At 47.6% G+C, this 24,964-nt stretch overlaps 1 protein-coding gene across 2 annotated transcripts in view; it reads left to right on the top strand.

Moving 5' to 3' along the window:
- LOC142316896 (uncharacterized) overlaps window positions 1-24,964 on the top strand; it is a 105,032-nt gene that overhangs the window by 1,006 nt on the left and 79,062 nt on the right. The window lies entirely within an intron of this gene.

Here is a 24,964-nt window from a genome sequence, read left to right as displayed (position 1 = left end):
TGCAGGTTTTTCCTTTTTCTTTCTATACAGACACATCTGCAGGTTTTCCTTCCGCTCTCTATGCAGACACATCTGCAGGTTTTCCTTCCGCTCTCTATACAGACACATCTGCAGGTTTTCCTTCCACTCTCTATACAGACACATCTGCAGGTTTTTACCTCCGCTCTCTATACAGACACATCTGCAGGTTTTTCCTTTTGCTTTCTATACAGACACATCTGCAGGTTTTTCCCTCCACTCTCTATACAGACACATCTGCAGGTTTTTCCCTCCGCTCTCTATACAGAAACATCTGCAGGTTTTCCTTCCGCTCTCTATGCAGACACATCTGCAGGTTTTCCCTCCGCTCTCTATACAGACAAATCTGCAGGTTTTTCCCTCCGCTCCCTATACAGACACATCTGCAAGTTTTACAGTTTTCCTCCACGCATGCACATCGATGCACATCCGTCCTTACGCGCCTGCGTGTCTATGGCTTGGGCTATTTCTGTACTCTCTGTATGTTACCCTGACAATATTGAACGCCGCAAGCATGGTGAGTTTCATTATGCTGACAGGCCCTCCCCATGCTCTCTCCACGCATGCGCATTGGTGGTATTGGGCAATTCTGACCCAGTGCCGCCATTGCCCACACAAACTGAACCACAAGTCCCAGCTGGTCCGGACCATGCGATGCAGCACACAAAGGTTGGAATCATTATCATGATTATGTCTACATGTGTATATATATACTAGACTTTTGTGACATTATGGCACTATCTTTCCATGACAAAGCCCAGACAGGCGATACGTGTGGGGTGTTTTCCAGGGTCTCCGTCTGCCCGTGCAGGTTCCATGGTTCTTTGGGTCCATGAGCTCTAAATAGGTCACCCTTCACACGACAGGTTGTATGGTCACCACTTATTTAGGAGGCTTTGTTTCACTGGTTAGAGCCATGATTTATTATGTGTGTTTGTGGTTTACCAATAGTTCATTAAAAAGATTGTGTGCCCCATTTCTAGGATCCCTTTTACCACCACATTATTATTATTGCTATATTGTGATTGACCAATTGGACACCTGTTGGGCACATGTGAGGCCTACATTGCTGCAATGCATATCACTTTATACAACAGTGTTTGTCACGGGGTCCTTCTCTCATATCACACAATCAACAGAGCGAGAGATGGCTATATAATCCAAAGAGCATTTATTCCAAGCAAATCAAATGGTCCATAACATAATCCACCACACAGAGGGTAAAATTAGTGCAGAAAGCAATAAATAAATTTCCAGGTCTCTCAGAGGAGCCGCACCTTCAGCCCAGAGGATCAATCTTCGTCCTTCTCTCTTCATGTTCTCAAACAGACTGCCACAACCCCCAGGTAAGCAGAGAGGTTAGGTGGATTCCAGGCCCCCTCCTCCACACCTAGGGACAGAAACGCTTCAAGAAGCTATAACCTTGCACTACAGGGGGTGATTACCTACAGACAATACAATGTACACAGAAGCAGTACAAATAATGGACAGTGAACCAAGCGTAAAATACGAATCTGCACAACATGATACACCTCCCTCATATCCCACCATCAGTGTTATATATTGATTGTCTATATTGGGCTGTTGGAGATATCCTGGATAGGATGAATTGTTTAAATTATGTTTTATTATGAATTGTCAATAAAGTATTTACAACATTTATGCATTGGATGTGCTCTGCTTGTATATGCAGTGTCTTTTCTTTTTTTGTCTCCCTCTCTATACAGACACATCTGTAGGTTTTCTCTCCGCTCTCTATACAGACACATCTGCAGGTTTTTCCTTCCACTGTCTATATAGACACATCTGCAGGTTTTCCCTCCACTGTCTATAAAGACTCTTCTGCAGGTTTTTCCCTCCGCTCTCTATACAGACACATTTGCAGGTTTTTCTCCCGTGTTCGGTCAATTAGGAACCAGAATTATTTCTATTTGCCAAATGCCAGAATAATGAGAGATAGAAAATGTTTTCCAGCATTTATATTACCTTCTGGTGGAAATCTGTCCAGCTCGGCCCGACAGGCACTGTTGGAAGTGCTTCGATGGACCTGGAGAAGGTGCTTACAGAATTCCAGGTGGAATATTTCTATTGCGCTGGAATCCCCCACCTTGACCAATCTGGGTAAGTGTGAGGGCCCCAGACTTCGCTGTCATACAGGAGGATTGGGGCGATGATGAAATAGTAGATTTTTTTGCCAGACCCTCACTGGCGGCTTAGTATGATAGAGTTTCCTTCAGATGGCATAGAAGATTTTGCAGGCCTTGTTTTTCAGGGTCTCTATGGCTTGTTCCCTGACTGGTGAATTTTCATGCCCAAATAAAAATATTTATCCGTTCATGCAAGAGCTCAGTTGTTTGGCAAAAATGAAGGTGCTGGTCTGATCTTTTCTTTCTCCTCGGGAACACCATGATGTTGGTTTTCTTTAGGTTGATTGGTGGTGCCCATGTGGAGCTCAATTTCTATAAGATTTGTAGGTTGTCTTAGAGGCCTTTCTAGGTTGGTGACACCAGCAGCTAGTCACATATAGACAGCAAGAATTTTTCACTTGAGCATCATAGACCTGGTGCTATGGAGGATTCCAGAGCGGTGGCCGCTCATTGATGTCATTGTAGGGTGAAACCTGATGCTATGGAGGATTCCAGAGCGGTGGCCGCTCATTGATGTAAATGTTGAAGAGCGTTGGACTTGGGCTGCAGCCCTATCTGACTCCGCGGCTCTGATAGAAATAAGCCGTTCATCTACCGTTCACACTCACACTGCATAGGTTCTCAGTGTAGGAGCTTCTGATGGCATCGTAGGTCTTTCCTCCTATTCTGCTCTCCAGCAGTTTCAGGAGCAAAGCCTTTTTAAAGTCCACAAAACAAGTGTATATCTTCCCATGCTTTGTATTGTGGACGTGGCTCTGGATGAAACTGTGCAGGGTGTAGATGTGGTCCATGGTTTGGCACGAACCCTGCTTGGCTCTTGCTGAGGACATTGTGCTTGGTAAGGAAACTGAGAATCTTCTTATTCAGGAGGCTGAAGTGCAGTTTTCCCAAGTTGCTGCTGTAATAGCGTCTCTCTCCTTGGCCTATGTGTCTGGACTTTAATGTAATCAGGCCTAGGTCAACATCTAGTGGGCGACTGTGTCTTTGTTCTTCTCCGCATGGGACTCATCCAATACAAGCCTGTAGTTTCTGGAAACTTCTCCATATATAGTCACCTACTCAAAAGTGGGTGTGAACCTTTTCCCATCCAGAAGGGTGGATCTAAGGCGAGGTGGAAGATTCAGCCATATGTTTTGTTAGTCAGTTGATGCTTTGTTGGGTGAAGGGCTAGGATCTGTTGCTGAGGCCAGGTCTTGGTGCCCATGTATGGACTATAGGACATTGAAGATTAGTTGCCACGCTGCTGGATTTAAGGATCTCATCTAAGGACTGTTGTTAAATTTTCCTTAGCGTTGGATTACCGGGTGGCGTCCCCAGATCTGTTTCCTTTGTGTGGACTCATTGTGGACTCAAAAACCATTTTGATATTGGATGTTCTATGCTCCCAGCCTCAATAAATCTCATTGGATTGTTCCTCGGCCTGGTGTCCCTTACTGCTCTGTTGCACACTCCGTCACAAACTGGTTGGCAGCAGAGGCATTAGAGCAGAAGTAATGGAGGACAACGGCCTATCAACATCTGGAACCAGAACCTCAGAGTACAAGAACTGGACTGTGGGGTGCCTACAAACAAAGGCCCATGAATTAGGAGTCAGCTACAAAGTAGTCTCCAAGAAGCAACTAATTGAGGCTTTGGAAGATGCTTGCCTGCAAGATGGCACCGAGGAAGGATTTCCACAGCAAGGGGAGGAAAGATGGGAGCTGGAGGTAAGTACCCCAAAAAATCAGGTCAGTGGGTTGTGTGGTATGACGAGGAGGTGGCACTGCTGGGAGATGAGGTCACCATAGAAGATAAGAGGGAGGCTATTCGCGGAGCTAGCTAAGGAGAGGGCATTGCTGGAGAGGCAGCTTGCTGTGGAAGCAGCTAGAAGCTCGAGACAGATTGTAATCACAGCACCCACCATGAGGGAATTCCCCAGAGTGTCCTGCAAGGATTTAAAGCCATTTAATGAGGCTGCAGACGACATTGAGGGCTTCTTCAAGAACTTCGAGCATCAGTGCCGGTTGATGGAAGTCCCAGAAAGGGAGAGAGTCCGACATCTGATGGGGCTCTTAGAGGGTGGAGCTGTGAAGCTTATAGAGTTATATACCCTTGGTGGAACTGCGATTATGGAAACATTAAAGAAATTATCTTGGAACATTATGCCGTGATCCCAGATACATACAGGGCTCAGTTTAGTACTTTAGCCTGTGATGGGGAAGTGTCTTTCAAAATGTATGCCCACAGACTCAAACAAGTATGCCATCACTGGCTGGAGGGAGAGGGGGCTTTAACTTGGGAGACCTTCTTCCAGGTCATCCTAAAAGAACAGTTCTACGCCAAGTGCCCTACTGAGATCCAGGAATGGGTGCGTAAGAGGAGATCAGAGACAGTGGAACAAGCTGCTGCTCTAGCTGATGAGGTTCTGACCATCAAACCCCAATGGAAAAAACTACTAGTCGGTGAGAAAAAAAAGCTACTCAACACTGACGACCCCTTCTCCTTTGGCCTCAAATGTCCACTGTCCCACTAGACCAACAACTCATGGTGGACCCCGTGTGAATGTGCCTCCCTTTACTCCTGCCTACTCTTTTGGAATACAACGTGGAGAAAAAAATCATAGAACGCAGATGGTATGGATGTGGGCAGCCTGGTCATCGGCAAGCCCAATGTTCAGGTGTTCGGAGACAGAACAGCTGCAGACCACCTTTGCCTGTCCATTATCTCCAGACACCCTCAGCAGGAGAAGAGCTGGATTCAGTCCCTGTTGAATTGCCAACTGACTCTGATATACTGGCTGCCCTACCAGGAGTAGAGATGAGCGAGCCTCTAGAGGCTAGAGTTCGGTTCGTCGAACGGAGCCTGCGTTCGAGTTCGGTTCGGTGAGCCGTTCGACGAACCTCTCGAACCCCATTGAAACCAATGGGAGGCAAACACAAACACATAAAAACACATTATAAATGTACACATACAGTTAATAAACATTACCATAACACTTACCTGTCCCCGCGACGCGTCCTGCACTCTGTCTCCTGCCGCTTTTCCTTCCGATAATTGCTGCGTCCTCCCGGTAACCAGCACCAGCATAGGACCTATCGTGACGTCAAAATAGCCATGTGTCCAGTCACATGTCTATTATCTCATTGGCTACAGACTGGTCACATGGCTAGACGTCATTGCTAGGTCCTGTCAGTACATCTCTCCGGTACACGGTGCTCGTTTGCGCATCCCCCTGTACCGGCGATATGCTCTGGCACATGGTCGGCTCCCCGTTCTGCTTCCCCATTCCGTTATTCACCGTCTGCCAAAGCCGGTCAATAACAGAGATCACCATTGCTATAGCAACGCGCCTGTCAGCGGTGACGTCACTGCTTACAGCCAGCAGCCTCAGCTCACTCACGGAGTGAAAAGACTGCACGGGGAGCAGCAGCGTCTTCCTCCCATGCAGCGCTGCTGATGTAGCAGAGCTGCATGGGTTGAAGGAGAAAGAAGACAGAAGACCATGGATCGTGGAGGGCTGACAGGGAGTAATAAACATGGAGTCTCTAAGTGTGTCTGTGTATTTATTTCTATTAAAGTATTTTTTCTCTGTGTGGTGTCTTTTTTTTAACCCTTTTATTGGAGATTCTTAATGGCCGGGTCAAACTTGCCTGACGTAAAGAATCTCTGGCTTAATGCTAGCTAGTAAAACAAAGCTAGCTAACCCTAACTCATTATTACCCAGCAAGCCACCCGTCACCAGGGCAGCTGGAAGAGTTGGGTACAGCGCCAGATGATGGCGCGTCTATGAAAGCGCCATTTTTTGGCGTGGCTGCGGACCAACCTGTATTGCGGATTCCAATCCCCAGCTGCCTAGTTGTACCTGGCTGGACACAAAAATGGGGCGAAGCTCATGTCAATTTTTTTTAATTATTTCATGAAATTTATGAAATAATTAAAAAAAGGGCTTCCCTATTTTTTTTGTTCCCAGCTGGGTACAAATAGGCAGCTGGGGCTTGGGGGCAGCCGTACCTGCCTGCTGTACCAGGTTAGCATACAAAAATATGGCAAAGCTCACGTCATTTTTTGGGTGGGCAAAAAACTCCTGCATACAGTCCTGGATGGAGTATGCTGAGCCTTGTAGTTCTGCAGCTGCTTTCTGCTCTCCTGCATACACTAGTGAATGGAGCATGCTGAGCCTTGTCGTTCTGCAGCTGCTGTCTGCTCTCCTCCATACAGACAGACAGCAGCTGCAGAACTACAAGACTCAGCATACTCCATCCAGGACTGTATGCAGGAGTTTTTTGCCCCCCCAAAAAATTACGTTGGCTTCGCCATGTTTTTGTATGCTAACCAGGTACAGCAGGCAGGTACGGCTGCCCCCAACCCCCAGCTGCCTATTTGTAAAAAAAAAAAAACTACACACTTCTATGCAGACTCCTGTCCGACAGCATTAGCTGATAGTTTAGCCGGCCGGGCGGTAAAAAGCCGGCCTCACTGCTCGACTTATAGTGACCTTGGTCTGGTGTGATCTCATAAGTGGGATCTATTAAGTGGAGTGTCAGAAATATACCAGAAATGTCCCAGATGTGACCAGAAGGTAATATTTAACTCTTTCTAACTAAGTTTGCCACTGTCACAATTTACTTTTAAACTCAACACTTAACACCTTACTCCCACCATGTTCACCTATGCCCTCACAGTCTTTGCCCCTCTCCTCCTTACTCTCCTTTGCTATCCCCACACCCCAGCACTCTCCAAACAAATATTCATCTCCCCTTCCCTCCTGCCTTCTCATCTGTCCTCATCTGCTGACCTGCTCCTAAATCTCAGATCGCTCCTTATATCACGCAGACCATGCCGTCCACTCTCCTTTTCCCACCTGCTCTCCCTTTCTCTACTGCTTCTCACTGCTGGTGACATATCCCCCAACCCCGGCCCCCCACAGATGATACACCCCTCTTCACCACCCACTTACCACTCCCCACATATTACTAACTACCCCAATCTCTCCAATATAAAACCCATTCCCCTCTCACCTACTCCGCTCCCTTTCTTTGGAGCGCTCTGGAATGCCCGTTCTGTCTGTAATAAACTACACATCATTCACGATCTCTTTACCTCCAGCAATATATCCTTCTGGGCCTCACCGAAACATGGCTGACACCCTCCAACTCTGCCTCCCCTGCTGCACTTTGCTATGGTGGCCTCCACTTCACCCACACTCCTCGCCCTGGCAATAGACAGGGTGGAGGAGTGGGTCTCCTTCTTTCTAACAACTGCAGCTTTAACCCAATCCCACCTCTACCCTCCCTTGTCCTGCCTTCCTTTGAAGTGCACTCTGTCCGAATCTAACCTCCAAGTGGCTGTCATATACAGACCCCCGGGCCCTACCACTGCCTTCTTCGACCACTTCTCTGCCTGGCTTCTACACTTTCTCTCTGCTGACATTCCCACCATCATCATGGGTGACTTCAACATCCCCACTGACAACCACCAGTCAGCAGCCTCCAAACTCCTGTCCCTCGCTTCGTCTTTTGGTCTAACTCAGTGGTCCGCCTTTGCCACCCATAAAGATGGACACACACTAGACCTTATCTTCACCCGCCTCTGTTACCTTTCTGACCTCACAACTTCCCCCATCCCCCTATCTGACCACCATGTACTGACTTTTTCAGCCCTGTCCTCCTCACCTGCCCCCCCCTGTCCAGTGCCTAGCACTTCCCCGCAGAAACCTTGCACACCTCAACATGCACACCCTCTCTGACTCTATCCTTCCGCTGTCCTCCATATCGTCACTCCACGACACAAACAGCGCCACCACTTTCTACAACACCACTCTCACATCAGCTATTGATTCAGTCGCTCCTCTTGTGCATGGCAGAGTGAGACGAATCAATAGACAGCCCTGGCACAACAGCCTCACTAAAAAACTACGGCAAGTGTCTAGGGCTGCAGAGCGGCGCTGGAAGAAAACGCACTCCCAAGAAGACTTCACCGCATTCAAAAATGCAATTCACACATTTCGTTCAGCCCTCACCTCCGCTAAACAGGACTACTTCAGAAACCTCATATCTTCTTTAACACACAACCCCAGTTATTCAATACTTTCAACTCCCTCCTTCGCCCACCACTGCCCCCTCCAACCTCCCTCATCTCTGCAGAAGACTTTGCCACTTATTTCAAAGAAAAAAATCGACCAAATAAGGCAAGTCTTCTCTGCTCAATCACTATAACCCCTTCACATAACAGACCACTGCCCCTCCACCATAAACTTCCTCCCCACCATCACCGAAGAAGAGCTTGCACGTCTTCTCTCAAACCTCACCACCTGCGCACTTCAGCCCGTCCCATCCCACCTCCTCCCCAACCTTGCCACTATCCTTATTCCAGCCTTAACCCATCTCTTCAACCTATCTTTAATGACTGGTACCTTCCTCTCTGCCTTTAAACATGCAACAGTCACGCCTATCCTAAAAAAACCTTCCCTCGACCCAACCCCTACTAACAGCTACCGCCCCATATCACTACTCCCGTTCACCTCAAAACTCCTGGAACAGCATGTCCATGCTAAACTTTCCTCCCACCTCTCATCTAACTCTCTCTTTGACAACCTACAGTCCGGCTTCCGTCCCCATCATTCTACCGAAACTGCCCTGACTAAAATCACGAATTACTTACTTACTGCCAAAGTTAACAAGCACTTCTCCATACTCCTACTTCTAGACCTGTCCTCAGCCTTCGATACTGTCGACCACTCCCTCCTATTACAGATCCTTTCTTCCCTTGGTGTCAGAGATCTCGCCCTCTCTTGGATCTCTTCATACCTCTCCAACCGCACTTTTAGTGTCTCCCACTCCCACACAACCTCTTCATCCCGCCATCTCTCTGTTGGCATCCCTCAAGGCTCTGTCCTGGGACCCCTACTTTTTTTCTATCTACACATTTGGCCTGGGACAACTCATAAAGTCCCATGGCTCCCAGTACCACCTATATGCCGACAATACTCAGATCTACCTCTCTGGTCCAGATGTCACATCTCTGCTGTCCAGAATCCCGAAGTGTCTATCTGCTATATCCTCCTTCTTCTCCTCTCGCTTCCTAAAGCTCAATGTGGCCAAAACTGAACTAATCATCTTTCCTCCACCTCACCTACACTCTCCACCTGATCTATCTATTACAATAAATAACACCAGGCTCTCGCCAGCACCCAAAGTTCGCAGCCTCGGAGTGACCTTTGACTCTGCCTTGTCGTTCATACCACACATCCAATCCTTCACCACCTCCTGCCATCTTCAACTCAAAAATATTTCCAGAATCCGTCCTTTCCTCAACTCGCAATCTACAAAAATGCTAGTGCATGCCCTCATAATCTCCCGCCTCGATTACTGTAACTATATGGAGATAAGGTATGCACACCAGTGACTATGCAAGGGGAATACATGTAATAGCAGAAACTGCTGTGTGAATACTGACATGAAAAATTCAATAGCTATATGTAATAATGAAATGTGATAAATGGAACCTGCATTACTGCCATGAATATATGAATAAAGAGAATTTTTTTTTTCATGTCAGTATTCACACAGCAGTTTCTGCTATTACATGTATTCCCCTTGCATAGTCACTGGTGTGCATACCTTATCTCCATATAGTGATGTTTTTTTAGGTTTTTGCACCCAGTTCAGACATAGAATGGAGTTCCAAACGTTATTCCTTATTTGTTAGTAGTTTTTCGTTTGTGAACCCACCCCACTCACACCTATTGCCAATCCACATGATAATATGTATATATAGCTTGGGTCTCAGCTTCCCATACACGGTAAGTTTTTTAACTGCATGAGAGGACACACACAAGCTAGGGACTCCAACGTAGAGAAATACTTTGGTGTAGTGTTGGGGCTCTATTGCATTGATCAATTCAGTAGCTAAATTTCTCTTGATCGATAAATTCATGGCAGTAATGCAGATTCCATTTATCACATTTCATTATTACATATAGCTATTGAATTTTTCAGGCCAGTATTCACACAGCAGTTTCTGCTATTACATGTATTCCCCTTGCATAGTCACTGGTGTGCATACCTTATCTCCATATAGTGATGTTTTTTTTAGGTTTTTGCACCCAGTTCAGACGTAGAATGGAGTTCCAAACGTTATTCCTTATCGATTACTGTAACATCCTCCTTTGTGGCCTCCCTGCTAACACGCTCGCCCCTTTCCAGTCCATCCTTAATTCTGCTGCCCGTCTGATCCACCTCTCTCCTCAATACCACCCCGCTTCTACTCTCTGCAAGTCCCTCCACTAGCTCCCAATCTTATTCCACATCCAATTCAAATTACTAACTCTGACCTACAAAGCCATCCATAATCTATCTCCTCCATATATCTCTGAACTAATCTCCCACTACACTCCAACACGTCACCTCCGGTCCTCCCAAGATCTCCGTCTCTCCTCCTCTCTCATTCGCTCCTCACGCAACCGACTCCAAGACTTCTCCCGAGCATCCCCAGTCTTCTGGAACTCACTGCCTCAACACGTCAGACTATCTGCTACCCTTGCAAGCTTCAAACGGAACCTGAAACCCCATCTGTTCAGAAATGCCTATAATCTACAATGACCTTACTGCTTCACTATCGTGCGGAGCTGCCGCCCGACCACCGTGCGGAGCTGCCGCCCGACCACCGTGCGGAGCTGCCGCCCGACCACCGTGCGGAGCCGCCGCCCGACCACCGTGCGGAGCCGCCGCCCGATCTACACCCCACCTACTGTCTCCTCCCCACAATCCTATAGAATGTAAGCCTACAAAGGTAGGGCCCTCTTCCCTCTGTACTAGTCTGTCTACTGTAACTTGTGTATGTACTCTGTATGTAACCCCTTCTCATGTACAGCACCATGGAATTAATGGTGCTCTATAAATAAAAAATAATAATAATAGTGCCAGCTGATTCCGTCAGGTCTGAGAGAGAGAGAGAGAAAATAGAGAGAAAAGAGAGAGAGGAGAGAAAAGAGAGAGGAGAGAGGAGAGAAAAGAGAAAGAAAAGAGGGAGAGAGAGAGGAGAGAGAAGAGAGAGGGCGAGAGAGAGAAAAGAGAGCGAGAGGAGAGAGAGAGAAAAAGAGAGAGAGAGAAAAAGAGAGACAGAGAAAAAGAGAGAGAGGAGAGAGAGAAAGGGAGTAAAAGAGAGAGAGAAAAGAGAGAGAAGAGAGAGAGAAAAGAGAGCGAGAGAGAAAAGAGAGAGAGGAGAGAAAAGAGAGAGGAGAGAGAGAGAAAAGAGAGAGAGAGGAGAGAGAGAGGAGAGAAAAGAGAGAGGAGAGAAATGAGAGAGGAGAGAGACAAGAGAGAGGGAGAGGAGAGTGAGAGAGAAAAAGAGAAAGAGAGAGGAGAGAAAGAGAGAGGAGAGAAGAGAGAGGAGAGAAGGGAGAGGAGAGAAAGAGAGAGGAGAGAAGAGAGAGAGAGGAGAGAAGAGAGAGGAGAGAGAGAGGAGAGAGAAGAGAGAGAAAGTTCTGGAAAGCGGAATAGGTGTCAGAACCTACGACATGATCAAGAGCTCATACACTGAGAACCGGTGCAGCGTGAAGGTAAACGGAAAGAGGACGGCCTTCTTCCGACAGGGCTGTGGGGTCAGACAGGGCTGCAGCCTGAGCCCAACTCTATTCAACATCTATATAAATGGACTAGCAACAGCTCTAGAGTCCTCCCCCACTCCAGGCCTTAGTCTGCATGACCGAGAGGTGAAGTTCCTGCTGTACGCAGACGACCTCCTGCTACTCTCCCCAACTGCCTCCAAGATAGCCTGGCAGTACTTGAAACATTCAGCACCACATGGGCACTTCCTATCAACCAAAAGAAGACCAAAGTCATGGTGTTTCAGAAGAGGAACCAGAATAAAATAAACTCTCCCTCCTTCACATTAAATGGCACCACGCTGGAGAAAACCAGCAGCTATACCTACCTCGGTCTGGAGCTAAGCAATAACGGGAGCCTCAAGCAAGCAGCAGAAGCCCTGAAAGGAAAAGCGTGCAGATCCTTCTATGCCATCAGAAGACAACTGTACCACCTCAAACCACCTGTGAGAGTCTGGCTCAAGATATTTGACAGCGTCATCACTCCTATACTTCTATATGGCAGCGAGGTATGGGGCCCAGTGACCTACCCAGACTACACAAAGTGGGATTCCAGCCCAACTGAAGTCTTCCACATGGAGTTCTGTAAATATCTCCCTCAAGTCCATCGCAGCACCTCAAACATGGGCCGATCCCCCTTATGGTTCAGTATACACAAGAGGGCGCTATCACACAGAACAGCAACCCCAGCTCCTAATATCATAAAGCCCTGCTGAGCCAGAGCCCAGAGCAAGCTAGGAACTGCGGCAGCCAGTACAGCCAAAGTCAGCAACACACCCTGACAAAAACCCAAATAAAAGAGATCTCAGAGAGCTGCAAGATACAATACATAGAGGACTGGAAGAGTGAATTAGAGAACTCCCAGAAACTCACCATCTACCGGTCACTGCGGAGGGACTACACTCTGGCCCCATATCTGGAAAGGTTATGCAACCCCAAAGACAGGCAGACCCTGAGCCTGTACAGACTGAGTGCCCACAGCCTAGAGGTGGAAACAGGGCACCACCAACAGACATACGAGCCGCGAGAGAAGAGACTATGCCAGCACTGCCAGCAGGGGGCTCTGGAGGACAAGGCGCACTTCCTGCTGCACTGTGACAAATACTCAGCAGTGAGGGCCTCCCACTTCCAGAAATTTACCACCCATACCCTGGACTTTCCATCCATGGACGAGGACATGAAACTCCGCTTCCTACTGGGGGAAGAGGAATCAATGGTGGAGATCGCTGCCCAATATGTCACCACATGTCATAAGCTGAGGGGAACATAAGGCCCCTAAATGGACTTTCAGAGCCCAAATTGTGCCCCCAACTCCCCATAACCCTGATCCCCTCCCACCACACTTACTGTATTTCTCTTGCTTTGGCAACACTAATTGTATTTTGGTCCTGCCAATAAAGCATATTTGAATTTGAGAAGAGAGAGAGGAAAGAGGAGAGAGAGCGAGAGAGAGAGAAAGGGAAAAAGAGAAAAAGAGAGACTGAGAAAAAGAGAGAGAAAAAGAGAGAGGATAGAGGGAGAGAGAGGGAGAAGAGAGAGAGGAGAGAGAGAGGGAAAAAGAGAGACTGAAAAAGAGAGGGAGAAAAAGAGAGAGAGAGGAGAGAGAGAGAGAAAGAGAAAAGATTATCGCCTTCCTCACCCAGGGTGACATCCTCAGCAGAAGCCAAGCTGGGTTCATGCCAAACCACCGCACCACTGATCACATCTACACCCTGCAAAGCCTCATCAAGACCCACGTCCACGGCAAAAAACAGGGGCAAATATTTGCATGTTTCGTGGACTTCAAAAAGGCATTTGACTCAGTGTGGCATCCAGGCCTGTTCCTGAAACTTCTGGAGAGCGGAATCGGTGCCAGAACCTACGACGTGATCAAGAGCTCATACACTGAGAACCGGTGCAGCGTGAAGGTGAACGGGAAGAGGACGGCCTTCTTCCGACAGGGCCGTGGGGTCAGACAGGGCTGCAGCCTGAGCCCAACCCTATTCAACATCTATATAAATGGACTAGCAGCAGCTCTAGAGTCCTCCCCCACTCCAGGTCTCAGTCTGCATGACCGAGAGCTGAAGATCCTGCTGTATGCAGATGACCTCCTGCTACTCTCCCCAACTGAAAGAGGCCTCCAAGAAAGCCTGGCAGTACTTGAAACATTCAGCACCACATGGGCGCTTCCCATCAACCAAAAGAAGACCAAAGTCATGGTGTTTCAGAAGAGGAACCAGAATAAAATAAACACTCCCTCCTTCACATTAAATGGCTCCACGCTGGAGAAAACCAGCAGCTATACCTACCTCGGTCTGGAGCTAAGCAATAACGGGAGCCTCAAGCAAGCAGCAGAAGCCCTGAAAGGAAAAGCGTGCAGAACCTTCTACGCCATCAGAAGACAACTGTACCACCTCAAACCACCTGTGAGAGTCTGGCTCAAGATATTTGACAGCATCATCACCCCTATACTGCTATATGGTAGCGCGGTATGGGGCCCAGTGACCTACCCAGACCACAAAAAGTGGGATTCCAGCCCAACTGAAGTCTTCCACATGGAGTTTTGTAAATATCTCCTTCAAATCCATCGCAGCACCTCAAACATAGCCTGTCGGGCAGTGCTGGGCCGATTCCCCTTATGGTTCAGTATACACAAGAGGGCGCTATCACACCAGGCGCACATACAGAACAGCAACCCCAGCTCCTACCATCATAAAGCCCTGCAGAGCAAGCCAGGAACTGCGGCAGCCAGTACAGCCAAAGTCAGCAACACACCCTGACAAAAGCCCAAATAAAAGAGATCTCAGAGAGCTGCAAGATACAATACATAGAAGAGTGAATTAGAGAACTCCCAGAAACTCACCATCTACCAGTCACTGCGGAGAGACTACACTCTGGCCCCATATCTGGAAAGGTTACGCCACCTCAAAGAGAGGTAGACCCTGAGCCTGTACAGACTGAGTGCCCACAGCCTAGAGGTGGAAACAAGGCACCACCGACAGACATACAAGCCGCGGGAGAACACACTGTGCCAGCACTGCCAGCAGGGGGCTCTGGAGGACGAGGCACACTTCCTGCTGCATTGCGACAAATACTCAGCAGTGAGGGCCTCCCACTTCCAGAAACTTACCATTCATACCCCGGACTTTCCATCCATGGACAAGGATATGAAACTCTGCATCCTACTGGGGGAAGAGGAATCAATGGTGGAGATCGCCGCCCAATATGTCACCACATGTCATAAGCTGAGGGGAACATAAGGCCCCTAAATGGACTTTCAGAGCCCAAATTGTCCCCCCAACTCCTCATAACCCTGATCTCTTCCCACCCCACTTACTGTATTTCTCTTACTTTGGCAACACTAATTGTATTTTGGTCCTGCCAATAAAGCATATTTGAATTTGAATTTGAGAGAGAAAGAGAGAGAGAAAAAGGGAGAGAGGAGAGAGAGGAGAGAGAAGAGAGAGGAGAGAAGAGAGGGAGGAGAGAGGAGAGAGAGAGAGAGGGAGAAAGGAAAAGAGAGTCAGAAAAAGAGAGAAAAAGAGAGAGAGAGGAGAGAGAGATGGAGGGAGAGAGAGAGGAGAGAGAGAGGAGAGAGAAAGGGAAAAAGAGAGACTGAGAAAAAGAGAGAGAGAGAAAAAGAGAGAAAAAGAAAGAGGGAGTGGAGAGAGAGAAGAGAAAGAGAGAAAAAGAGAGAGAGGGAGAGAGAGAGGAGAGAGAGAAGAGAGAGGAGAGAGCAATGTAGCCTCATTCCGTGAACTGCTCCGATATTAGAGGTGTATCCTGCGGCTCACAGCTGATGTCCGCTTCCTCCCCTCAGTGCATAATTAAATTATAATTATAAATATCTAATAATTATAATTTAAAATAAAAAAAAAATTAACTTCTTGACCGGGATTAGAACTCACGACCTAATGCTTCTGAAGCGAGTGCTCTATCCACTGAGCTACTGACTCTATGGATAATGATAGGCACATTTGGTAATCTTGAAGTCTGCATCGCTGAAGTCTCTGCTGACCGCACGATTTACTTCATTGCTATGTGGAGCTGATACAGCGCGATGGTGTTCTACGGTGCTGCTGCATCTTCAGGGAGCAGAGCTGACACTGTCGTGTGGATTACGTCGGACCTGGAGGGGTATTTGGGGATTAATAAAGGGGTGAAACAGGGTGTTTTTTTTGTCTTTTATTCCAAATAAAGGATTTTTCGCTGTGTGTTTATTTACTTTCAGTTTAATCATGGACGGTATCTCGGGGAGACGCATGGCATGTTTAAACTCATTATTACCCCGATTGCCACTGCACCAGGGCAATTCAGGATGAACTGGGTAGAGTCCCCCAGGACTGTCGCATCTAATGGATGCGGCAATTCCGGGCGGCTGCTGGGTGATATTGTTAGGGTGGTGGAATCCCCATGACGTGGCGCTCTCCATCCTGACAATACCATCCTCCAGCCGTGCGGCTTTATCCTGGCTGGTATCAAATATGCAGGGAACCGCAATTTTTTTTTTTATTATTATTTATTTATTTATTTTACTGCACGATATAGACCCGCCCGCGGGCGGCTGTGATTGGTTGCAGTGAGACAGCTGTCACTCAGCTTGGGGACATGTCTGCCTGCCACCAATCATGGGCGCCGGTGGGCGGGGAAAACACGGAATAACTAATTGACTAATGAAGCGGCAGCCATTTTCTAAAGAGGAAAAGACGCCGCAGATTTGTGACAGACGTGGAGCGAGACGCCCGTGATCGGTGAGTAGAAAAGAGAGAGGGATTGTGCTGGGGACGCAGGACGCATGCAGATAGCAACATGTGCACATAGCCTTACTGTGAAAAGCCACGTTTATGGTGATCGAACCGTTCTCGAACCTGACTTGAACTGTCGAGCTTTTAGCAAAAAGCTCGAGTTTGAGTTCGATCTCGAGCACCCCCCAAAATCACTCAAACATGAACCTCGAACATCGTTCAACTCTAACCAGGAGTCTATGGGGTGCGAGCCCCAGCCACCTGTTCTTTTGACCTTCAGCACAAACATCTACAGGAGGTTGTGCTGGATGGCCAAAAAGTTGTTGGCTTTCGTTACACTGGGGATTTTCTCACCATCACTGATTCCCAAGTAATTCAACCAGAAGCAATTCAAAAGGGACCAGGAATTGCTATTGAATTGGCTGGAGGTACTCAGAGATATATTCCAAGAGCGAGTGTGACCCTGGATTATGGCTTTGGGCCAAACAATGCATGATCTGTGTGATGAGCAGCCTTCCTGAAGACGTTCTTCTAGCAAACAATGTGGGGAATCTTCAATGCCACGTTGTCGGTGCGGTAACCCGAAGTTAAGCCAAGAGAGCAGCAGATGTGGACGCGTTCAGCCCGACAATGGAGTTAACGCCACCAGAACAGCCGTCACAGCCGGTGGGTGATTCTTCTTGTGGGTCTCATATGAATGTCACTTGGGATAAGGTTCAGTTTAGATGCGAGGTAGAGACTAGAGATGAGCGAACCGGTCCCGGTTCGGCTCGAGGTCGGTTCGCCGAACGGAGGTCCCGTTCGAGTTCGGCTCGTCGAACGTTCGACGAACCGAACTCGAACTGCATAGGAAACAATGGCAGGCAATCACAAACACATAAAAACACCTAGAAAACACCCTCAAAGGTGTCCAAAAGGTGACAAACAACTCACAACACAACACAAACACATGGGAAAGTGACAAGGACATATACTCATGCGAAAACAAAACAGCTGGACAAGGAAAAAGAGGAGGACACACAGATATAGGCATGGCACGCCCTTCTAAAATCATGTAAAACACCGCAAGGTGACTCCAAGCGTAGTCTCCCTTTTTTCCAAAAATTGGGCCCCACACACACCCACCCATTCAGTGGCAGCACTTGTGCCCTAGTTGTACACTTCACAGCTAGATTTGCATCAAGCACATTCAAAAATACGCCATACTTAACTGTCCCCAGGATGACACCGGGGTAGGTAGCAAAGTCTTTGCTGAACCATGACTTGTTCATCTTGGCTCCTTTTAAAAAACACAGCAAGCAAGGGTTACTCCAAGCGGAGTCTCCCTTTTTTCCAAAAATTGTGCCCCACACACACCCCCCCTTCAGTGGCAGCAGTTGTGCCCCAGTTGTACACTTCACAGCTAGATTTGCATCAAGCACATTCAAAAATACGCCATTCTTATCCGTCCCCAGGATGACACCGGGGTAGGTAGCAAAGTCTTTCCTGATCCCAGCTCTGTTCATCTTGGCTTCTTTTAAAAACAATGTAAGCAAGGGTTACTCCAAGCGGAGTCTCCCTTTTTTCCAAAAATTGGGCCACACAGACACCCCATCAGTGGCAGCACTTGTGCCCTAGTTGCAAACATGATGTTTTGATTTGCATCAAGCACATTCAAAAATACGGCCTAATTAACCGTCCCCAGGATGACACCAGGGTAGGTAGCAAAGTCTTTCCTGATCCCAGCTCTGTTCATCTTGGCTTCTTTTAAAAACACAGCAAGCAAGGGTTACTCCAAGCGGAGTCTCCCTTTTTTCCAAAAATTGGGCCACACAGACACCCCATCAGTGGCAGCACTTGTGCCCTAGTTGTACACTTCACAGCTAGATTTGCATCAAGCACATTCCAAATCCACAAGCATTTACTCTCCCCAGGATGACACAGGGGTAGTAAATTCCTTTTGGATCCATGACTTGTTCATTTTGATGAACGTCAGTCTGTCCACATTGTCACTGGACAGACGCGTGCGCTTATCTGTCAGCACACACCCAGCAGCACTGAAGACACGTTCAGAGACAACGCTGGCAGCTGGACATGACAAAATCTCCAAGGCGTAACTGGATAGCTCTGGCCATTTTTCTAGATTTGAAGCCCAAAAGGAGCAAGGCTCCATTTGCAAAGTCATGGCATCGATGTTCATTTGGAGATACTCCTGTATCATCCTCTCCAGCCGTTGACTATGTGTCAGACTTGTTGTCTCTGGTGGCCTTGCAAAGGAGGGTCTAAAAAAATTATGAAAAGATTCAATAAAATTGCTGTTACCAGCACCAGATACGGTCCTACTGGTACGGGTAGACTGTTGAAGATGACGAGACCGTCCCATGTTTGTCAAGTTACAACTGGGAGATTCACTCCCTGCACCTGCACGGTTGTTTGGTGGAAAAGCCGATCTAAGATCGAGTAACAGCTTCTGCTGATACTCCTGCATACGTGCGTCCCTTTCTATGGCTGGAATTATGTCACAAAATTTGGACTTGTACCGGGGATCTAATAGTGTGGCAAGCCAGTAGTCATCATTGCTTCTAATTTTGACAATACGAGGGTTATGTTGGAGGTAGTGCAACAAGAAGGCACTCATGTGTCTTGCGCAGCCATGCGGACCAAGTCCACGCTGTGTTTGTGGCATAGAGGTGCTAACCGTTCTTTCTTCCTCTGACATCTCCCCCCAACCTCTTTCAACTGAAATTTGACCAAGGTCTCCCTCATCTGCTGAGTCTTCCATGTCCATGGACAGTTCGTCCTCCATTTCTTCATGTTCTCCTGCACCTTCCTCAACATCTCGCCTGCTACCATGCGCCCTTGTTGATCCCTGTCCCCCATGGTCCCATGCCTGGCGCCTTGGTGATGATGAACGTCTGGACCTTGGTGATGTTGTTGTGTCTTGCGCATATGAATCCTCCTGTAGTTCATCCCCTTCCTGTTGTCCCACCCCCTGACTCCGAATAGTGTTTAGCGTGTGCTCCAGCATGTAAATGACTGGAATCGTCATGCTGATAATGGCATTGTCAGCGCTAAACATATTCGTCGCCATGTCGAAACTGTGCAGAAGGGTGCATAGGTCCTTGATCTGAGACCACTCCATCAGGGTGATCTGCCCCACCTCTGCATCTCGTTGTCCCAGGCTATACGTCATGACGTATTGCACCAGGGCTCGGCGGTGCTGCCACAGTCGCTGTAACATGTGGAGAGTTGAATTCCAGCGTGTCGCCACATCGCATTTCAGGCGATGAACCGGCAGGCCGAAAGACTTCTGGAGTGATGCAAGTCGCTCAGCTGCGGCGCTTGAACGGCGGAAGTGAGCAGACAGTTTTCGTGCCCTGTTCAGAAGGCCATCTAGGCCGGGATATTGTGTTAAAAATTGCTGGACGACAAGGTTCAACACGTGAGCCATACAAGGTACGTGTGTCACCTTGCCCAGGCGAAGGGCCGCACCCAGGTTTGCAGCATTGTCGCACACGGCCTTACCAGGCTGCAGGTTGAGTGGAGACAACCATTTATTAAACTCGGACCGCAGAGCTGACCACAACTCCTCAGCTGTGTGACTCTTATTCCCAAGACATGTCAAGCTAAAGACCGCCTGATGCCGTTGCGCTCTGCTGTCAGCATAGTAATGAGGGGTGCGTGATTCCTTCTGCGCAGTGAGAACGCTGGTGGCCTGACCAGGCAGGCTTGGGGCGGAGGTGGAGGAGCCAGATGAGGTGGAGGATGCAGAAGCAGTGGCGGAACTTGGACAGACAGAGGATTGACACACAAGTCGTGGGGACGGCAAGACTTGTGCAGCAGACCCTTCACCATCTATCACCATAGTTACCCAGTGCCCAGTCAGCGACATGTAACGTCCCTGTCCATGCTTACTGGTCCAAGTATCGGTGGTGAAATGCACCCATTGACACACAGAGTTTCTCAAGGAAGCGGTGATGTTGTGTGCGACATGCTGGTGTAGCGCGGGCACACCTTTCTTAGAGAAGTAGTGGCGACTAGGCATCTGGTACTGAGGCACAGTGACAGACATAAGGTCTCTAAAATCCTGTGTGTCCACTAGGCGGAAAGGCAGCATTTCGGTAGCCAACAGCTTACAGAGGGATAGAGTCAACCTCTTAGCTTTGTCATGGGTCGCAGGAAGTGGCCTTTTATTTGACCACATCAGAGGGACAGAGATCTGGCTGCTGTGTGTAGACGGTGTTGAGTAGGGTGTCCCTGGAAAAATGCAGGTTTGTGAGGAAAGTGCAGGCGGAGACATGATGTTGCCTTCATCCAACGTTGGTGCTATCGATGTCTGAGAGAGCTGTACACACTCACTTTTTTCCCCTTCCAAACCAACTGACGACCTACCAAGCAAACTGCCTGTTGCGGTTACAGTGGTGGAAGTTGTGGGTGGAAAAACAGGTGTGACAGCTGTCCCCACAGTCCTAGAAGATGACGAGCGCGCTGATGCACTGGAAGGGGCAGGCAGTGGATGGTTCGCTCCGCTAGGCCGCATTGCAGCACGGTAAGCTTCCCACCGGGCCATATGATATTTATTCATGTGACGATTCATGGAAGAAGTTGTCAAACTGCTGAGGTTTTGACCTCTACTAAGAGAACCATGACAAATTTTACAGATCACATAATTTGGGCGATCTTTTTCTATGTCAAAAAAGGACCCGGCTAGGCAAGGCTTAGAGGCCATGCGACCTGTTGATCCACCCCGAATAATGTTCAGAGGCAGAGTGGTGGCTGAGGATGCAGTTGTAGACGTGCTACCAGTACTCCGACTGTGTCCAGGAAGGCGCAAGGTAACTTCGTCATCAGTTGCATCCTCCTCCACCACCTCTGTTGACCTCCTCGAGTGCCTGACTGTGGGTTGACAGTAGGTGGGATCTAGAACTTCATCATCAATTGTTGTGTTTGCACTCCCCTCCCCCTCAGACCGAGCCTCTTCTTGCCCTGACCGAATATTTAAGTTGTCATCCCAATCGGGTATCTGCGTCTCATCTTCATCAGTATGTTCCTCATGGTCTATAACCACAGGTGTTACAGTTTGTGACAAAGGGTCAACATTATGCTCAGAAACTTGGTCCTCACGGCCTGAATCAGAGTCACAAAGGTTCTGGGCATCACTGCAGACCATTTCCTGTTCTGTACTCACTGTAGCTTGGGAGCAGACCTCTGATTCCCAGGCTATAGTGTGACTGAACAGCTCTGCAGACGCAGCCATCTCAGTTCCACCATACTGTGCAGGGCTGATGGAGACTTCAGAGCTGGGAGAAAGCAAGTTTGCTTGGGATGACAACTCAGAGGACTGGTGTTTTTTGGATGCGGTACTTGAAGTGGCTGAGAGGGCACTTGTTGGACCACTTGAGATCCATTCAAGCATTTTCCTTTTTTGGCCATCATCTACCTTTGTTCCTGTTGTTCGTGTCCGTAAAAAAGGGAGCACATCGGATTGTCCACGGTAAGTAGTAGACATCTTACTTTTGCTGGTAGATGGTCTATCTTCAGCAGATGATAATGGAGCTTTTCCACCTTCCCCACGGACAAAACCTTTTTTGCCTTTTCCACCACGCCTCTTCCCCTTTCCACCAGCATCTGTCATTTTGCCACTCATGTTGATTGCGACAAGATTGTGCACTGAAAATGTGGTAGTAAAAATTGAGAGGTGGTGTAGATTGCAGTGGTGGTCTAGCTTTATTAACAGCAGAATAATAAAGAATAAATATCCCTGACAATGCAACTACGGCCCTTAAACTGGCAGCAAAAATTGCTAGTATAATGGCTTAGTTATAATGAGTTGGAGTGTGCAATGCAGGCAGAGGTGCTGCAAATGTCTTTGCACTAGTGTGACTAGACAAAAGTCCAATAGCCACGTTTAGGATGCCACTAGGTACACTGAGTGTTTGCTAGTATAATGGCTTAGTTATAATGAGTTGGAGTGTGCAATGCAGGTAGAGGTGCTGCAAATGTCTTTGCACTAGTGTGACTAGACAACAGTCCAATAGCCACGTTTAGGATGCCACTAGGTACACTGAGTGTTTGCTAGTATAATGGCTTAGTTATAATGAGTTGGAGTGTGCAATGCAGGTAGAGGTGCTGCAAATGTCTTTGCACTAGTGTGACTAGACAACAGTCCAATAGCCACGTTTAGGATGCCACTAGGTACACTGAGTGTTTGCTAGTATAATGGCTTAGTTATTATGAGTTGGAGTGTGCAATGCAGGCAGAGGTGCTGCAAATGTCTTTGCACTAGTGGGACTATAGCAAAGTCCAATAGCCACGTTTAGGATGCCACTAGGTACACTGAGTGTTTGCTAGTATAATGGCTTAGTTATAATGAGTTGGAGTGTGCAATGCAGGTAGAGGTGCTGCAAATGTCTTTGCACTAGTGTGACTAGACAAAAGTCCAATAGCCACGTTTAGGATGCCACTAGGTACACTGAGTGTTTGCTAGTATAATGGCTTAGTTATAATGAGTTGGAGTGTGCAATGCAGGCAGAGGTGCTGCAAATGTCTTTGCACTAGTGGGACTATAGCAAAGTCCAATAGCCACGTTTAGGATGCCACTAGGTACACTGAGTGTTTGCTAGTATAATGGCTTAGTTATAATGAGTTGGAGTGTGCAATGCAGGTAGAGGTGCTGCAAATGTCTTTGCACTAGTGGGACTATAGCAAAGTCCAATAGCCACGTTTAGGATGCCACTAGGTACACTGAGTGTTTGCTAGTATAATGGCTTAGTTATAATGAGTTGGAGTGTGCAATGCAGGCAGAGGTGCTGCAAATGTCTTTGCACTAGTGGGACTATAGCAAAGTCCAATAGCCACGTTTAGGATGCCACTAGGTACACTGAGTGTTTGCTAGTATAATGGCTTAGTTATAATGAGTTGGAGTGTGCAATGCAGGCAGAGGTGCTGCAAATGTCTTTGCACTAGTGTGACTAGACAACAGTCCAATAGCCACGTTTAGGAAGCCACTAGGTACACTGAGTGTTTGCTAGTATAATGGCTTAGTTATAATGAGTTGGAGTGTGCAATGCAGGTAGAGGTGCTGCAAATGTCTTTGCACTAGTGTGACTAGACAACAGTCCAATAGCCACGTTTAGGATGCCACTAGGTACACTGAGTGTTTGCTAGTATAATGGCTTAGTTATAATGAGTTGGAGTGTGCAATGCAGGCAGAGGTGCTGCAAATGTCTTTGCACTAGTGTGACTATAGCAAAGTCCAATAGCCACGTTTAGGATGCCACTAGGTACACTGAGTGTTTGCTAGTATAATGGCTTAGTTATAATGAGTTGGAGTGTGCAATGCAGGTAGAGGTGCTGCAAATGTCTTTGCACTAGTGTGACTAGACAAGAGTCCAATAGCCACGTTTAGGATGCCACTAGGTACACTGAGTGTTTGCTAGTATAATGGCTTAGTTATAATGAGTTGGAGTGTGCAATGCAGGCAGAGGTGCTGCAAATGTCTTTGCACTAGTGGGACTATAGCAAAGTCCAATAGCCACGTTTAGGATGCCACTAGGTACACTGAGTGTTTGCTAGTATAATGGCTTAGTTATAATGAGTTGGAGTGTGCAATGCAGGCAGAGGTGCTGCAAATGTCTTTGCACTAGTGGGACTATAGCAAAGTCCAATAGCCACGTTTAGGATGCCACTAAGTACACTGAGTGTTTGCTAGTATAATGGCTTAGTTATAATGAGTTGGAGTGTGCAATGCAGGTAGAGGTGCTGCAAATGTCTTTGCACTAGTGGGACTATAGCAAAGTCCAATAGCCACGTTTAGGATGCCACTAGGTACACTGAGTGTTTGCTAGTATAATGGCTTAGTTATAATGAGTTGGAGTGTGCAATGCAGGCAGAGGTGCTGCAAATGTCTTTGCACTAGTGGGACTAAAGCAAAGTCCAATAGCCACGTTTAGGATGCCACTAGGTACACTGAGTGTTTGCTAGTATAATGGCTTAGTTATAATGAGTTGGAGTGTGCAATGCAGGTAGAGGTGCTGCAAATGTCTTTGCACTAGTGTGACTAGACAACAGTCCAATAGCCACGTTTAGGATGCCACTAGGTACACTGAGTGTTTGCTAGTATAATGGCTTAGTTATAATGAGTTTGAGTGTGCAATGCAGGCAGAGGTGCTGCAAATGTCTTTGCACTAGTGGGACTATAGCAAAGTCCAATAGCCACGTTTAGGATGCCACTAGGTACACTGAGTGTTTGCTAGTATAATGGCTTAGTTATAATGAGTTGGAGTGTGCAATGCAGGCAGAGGTGCTGCAAATATCTTTGCACTAGTGGGACTATAGCAAAGTCCAATAGCCACGTTTAGGATGCCACTAGGTACACTGAGTGTTTGCTAGTATAATGGCTTAGTTATAATGAGTTGGAGTGTGCAATGCAGGTAGAGGTGCTGCAAATGTCTTTGCACTAGTGGGACTAGACAACAGTCCAATAGCCACGTTTAGGATGCCACTAGGTACAC

Source organism: Anomaloglossus baeobatrachus, chromosome 6, assembly GCF_048569485.1.
Source record: "Anomaloglossus baeobatrachus isolate aAnoBae1 chromosome 6, aAnoBae1.hap1, whole genome shotgun sequence".
Lineage (NCBI taxonomy): Eukaryota > Metazoa > Chordata > Amphibia > Anura > Aromobatidae > Anomaloglossus > Anomaloglossus baeobatrachus.
The sequence above is the reverse complement of the archived record's forward strand: the minus strand, read 5'-3'. Positions and strand labels throughout refer to the sequence as shown.